The sequence below is a fragment of the Drosophila novamexicana genome, unplaced genomic scaffold, assembly GCF_003285875.2.
Source record: "Drosophila novamexicana strain 15010-1031.04,08,12 unplaced genomic scaffold, DnovRS2.1 tig00001740-arrow-arrow-pilon, whole genome shotgun sequence".
Lineage (NCBI taxonomy): Eukaryota > Metazoa > Arthropoda > Insecta > Diptera > Drosophilidae > Drosophila > Drosophila novamexicana.
The window spans coordinates 164,610-169,137 of NW_020824884.1; positions in this window are offsets into that span (position 1 = coordinate 164,610).

Below are 4,528 nucleotides of genomic sequence, written 5' to 3' on the forward strand. Positions count from 1 at the left end.
AGGAGATAAGAGAGATTGCAATATTTACCAATTATAAGAAAATGCATTAATTTATACACACATATTGAAGGAAAACAATGTCCGGCTAAAAATATCCATTGATGGGGCGAGGGGCATGACAGCCGACACGGGCTGATGAAGGCCATCTCATGGCCAAAATGAGAGAGGCGAGATCAGGTGATCATCTCATGGTAGGGCGGGTACGCTGGGTCCGTAACCGGGACTCAATCTGGAAAACTAAAGTGGATCATACGGTTGTTTACATTTATTGTTGTCACAGCTATTTAGATTGTTCATTTGTAAGTAGTTCCGTCTGTTTAATGGTATCGATTTTGTGGTTCGTTTTGGATAGTGTTGGGTAGGTCTGTTGTGCTACAGAAGTTGTAGCTTTGTTGATATCGAATTTGCGAGAGAAACAAGTAGTCACGTAACAAATTACATGTGTGTGTTAATTTATAATGTTGCCTATGTAAAATTAGTAGATTGCTTCAAAAAGGTTGACTGATGCATTAATAAATAATATCATTAGATTAATGGAGTTATATAACATATGTGATTCTCATAAAAAAATAAGTAGCGCGCGCATTTTCATATATATATCAAATCAATTTTTAACCAAATAAATTATTTTAGCCGGTTCGGAGCTGTTGATAATAAATTGTTTACAGTGTTTCGTAATCTTTTTAATAAAACGAGAAAGAAGGGCTATCATCGGCACGCCGAAGATATAATACCCTTGCAGACCCAACCTTTTCATAATGCTCATTGTGCTTTTCCCGTACCTAAGAAGTACCTTGAAAATAGTAAATGCCGAGTTTGGTCAAGATATCTTGATAACCAAAAAAGATTTTTGATCAAAAACCTGGTTTTTGGACCGATCGTTCCTATGGCACTATGATATAGTGGTCCAATCTTAATAGGATTTTGCATATATATGAAGAGTAAAGTAAAACTAATAAATGCCGAGCTTGGTCAAGATATCTTGAAAAACAAAATATTTTTTCATACAACTTAATTTTCGACCGATCGTTCCTATGGCAACTATATGATATAGTGGTGCGATCTTAATAGTGTTTTTTCATATATATGAGGAGCATAGTAAAAATAATAAATGCTTAATTTGGTCAAGATATCTTTATAAACAAAATGTTTTTTCATACAACAACTTAATTTCCGACCGATCGTTCCTATGGCAGCTATATGATATAGTGGTCCGATCTTAATAGGATTTTGCCTATATATGAGGAGTATAGTAAAACTAATAAATGCCGAGCTTGGTCAAGATATCTTGAAAAACAAAATATTTTTTCATACAACAACTTAATTTTCGACCGATCGTTCCTATGGTAGCTATATGATATAGTGGTCCGATCTTAATAAGATTTTGCTTATATATGAGGAGCATAGTAAAAATAATAAATGTTTAGTTTGGTCAAGATATCTTTATAAACAAAATGTTTTTCCATACAACAACTTAATTTCCGACCGATCGTTCCTATGGCAGCTATATGATATAGTGGTCCGATCTCAATAGGACTTTGCCTATATATGAGGAGTATAGTAAAACTAATAAATCCTGGCTCAAGATATCTTGAAAAACAAAATGTTTTTGCATACAACAACTTTCCTATGGCAGCTATATGATATAGTGATCCAACTGGTTTTAACATATGTGCTGCGTGCAACAGAAAAAGGGACTTCTGCAAAGTTTCATTAAGATAGCTTTGAAACTGAGGGACTAGTTGGCATAGAAACAGACAGACGGACAGATGAACATGGCTATATTGACTCGGCTGTTGATGCTGATCAAGAATATAAATACTTTATGGGGTCGAAGATGTCTCCTTCTATGCGTTATACATTTTACGACAAAATTATAATACCCTCTGCAAGGGTATAAAAAGGGCATAATCGATCAAAATAGTTTTTGGCCGTTACTTCTTGGTGTGTTTATTTACTTATTTTTCCTTGTAATGGAGGGAGAAGCCTTAAAGCCGAAAAGTGTGGGACTTGAACCCACTAGAAACCTACCTTCTCTCCGTATCCGTTTCACCGTGTATACCGATAGGTATACCTTTACTTGGGGGAGATGGCATGAAAGCCTCAGGTAGATTTTCCTCTATAATTGACGATTACTCTGCCTTTCAACGCGACGCAAGGATTTTATCATCTCTGGTGCTGCAGTGCAAATAGCAACCCAATGTTTGTTTGTCTTGCGAACGCTTCCGCTTTGGCGTGGATCTCAGCTCTGATATATAAGTTAACACAAACAAATCCGCTTCTGCCGATCCCACCGAGGGACCTGATGTCGTCGCTACAAAGTAGCTACATTTCTGGCATTCGTTGACTCTGCATTGCCGCCGGTCAACGGCCAAAGCGACGAAATCCGATGCCTCGCACGCGCGCGCTGAGTGACCATCCAGAAGAAGTCACGAGGCGCTAGATCAGCATTCTGCCGACGGGACTGCCGCGGTATAAGGGTTCTGGATAAATAAGCTTTTAATTTAGATTTTTAGTTTGGGAGATTGCATTGAACAGAGTACTTCGTGCCTAAATAAACATTCTGATTTAAATTCCAAGTTCACCAAGTGAACCCTCTTATTCAAATATCAAATGCAGATCGAGCTACGCGCTCGTTCGTAGTAATAAGGATAAATTTAAAAAAATTGTTCCTTGGCAGGGTTTGAACTCGCAACTAACCTCACTACTTGCCGCCGTCTCTGACCGCAACACTTGCTATGCCTCTACTCAACAGTTACATCAATAATTAAGTATTATTGAGAAAAAAAACGCATTAAAATAGCAGCACAGAAAAAAATCGCAATTGCAATGCTGTTGGTATATGTAATTCGAAGCAGACGCGCATGAATGTGTGTGCGTACATGCATAGAGAAATTCTTCGAATTTGCACCCCATCCAATCGCACAGTGAAGCATTACTTTGGTTTGTTGTAACCGAACTTAGTGAAATTTGACTGGTTGATTGGAGGTAGGGGGCAGGTGGCGATAGATATAAATGAAAGATACTTAATATATATATCATATTCTAGAAGCAACATTTCAAGTTTGGTGACTCTAGCTCTTGTTATTTACCAAAATTGGCCAAAAACAGGATATCGATTTTTATCGATTGCTTGGAAACGGAGTAAGTTATCGATTATCGGAAACAAACGATCTGCGCGGGAGCTAGGAGCATCTACATCTAAAATTTCATGTCTCTAGCTCTTATAGGTTCTGATATCCTTACGTTCATACATACAGACAGACGGACGGAGGGACGGATAGATAGACGGATATGGCTAGATCGACTCGGCTATTGATGCTGATCAAGAATATATATTCTTTATGGGGTCGGAGATGCTTCCTTCTGGTTGTTACAAACATTTATATTTTGCATAAATACAATATACCCTTTTCACCCATTTTCAATGTGTTCAGGGTATAAAAATTGCATGTGCCCCTTTACTTTTGTCATTTAATGTCTTGTAGCAGTGGCGAAAACTCTTAAATCCAATTATAGGGAACTAAAATTAGCCGAGAAAAAATCAAAATTGAAATGTTAGAAATTGTCGTCAGGTCAACCTATCACCGTTAACCAGGCCGTCAGATGTGACGAGCCTTTAGATATTATAAAGTCTTTACCAGAATTTGACGGTAGGCAGGAATATTACAAAATTACGTATCGTAGGGACACGCATCCATGGCTGCCTACAACATTATTAAGCCTTACGAGGGTAGTTCTAGGCACTATCAATCGGTCGCCATTATTCATAATAAAGTAAGGGGCTCTGCGGACGCCACACTAGCTTTCTTTAACATTCATAATTTTAAAGCAATTTTGGCTAGCCTTGATTTTACGTACGCAGACAAGACACCAATCCGCGTCATTTAGCAAGAGCTAGATCTGTTAAGCCAGGGGGATATGCCTCTATTAAAGTATTATGATGAAATCGAAAGAAAATTAACACTACTGACAAATAAAATGTTAATGTCCCACGATACGGCCGCCGCAACTGTTCTCAATGAGAAATTTAGAAGCGATGCATTACACACATTCGTGTCGGGATTAAAGTAATCCCTTCAATCAGCCGTTTTCCCAGCCTAGCCTCAAGATTTTCCAACTGCACTGGCCTTGGCACAAGAGGCAGCGGCCAGTAATGAGCGTTATATATTCACAGCTAGTTTTGCTAAGCATATGGATGAAAAGTCTCAAAACTCGACCCCAGGGTCGACATCAAAATAATGGCGAAGAGACCTCAAAAAACCCCAAGAATCAAGATAGCCATGGCAAGAACCCTTACAACACTAAGATCCAGGCCAAGTCAGGCAGCTCTAAACAACGCCCTTGACCACAGAACACTGAAGGTCAGACACCAGAGCCTATGGAAATAGATTCGCCTTCGCGGTACAGAAACCTCTAGAAACTATATTAAACTTGTCACTTTGTGGCCAGTTATGTGTAAAGCTTTGACAGTGAAAGCGAGGCCATCGTCATATTAAGAACAGTAGGATAAATACAAGCAAAGACT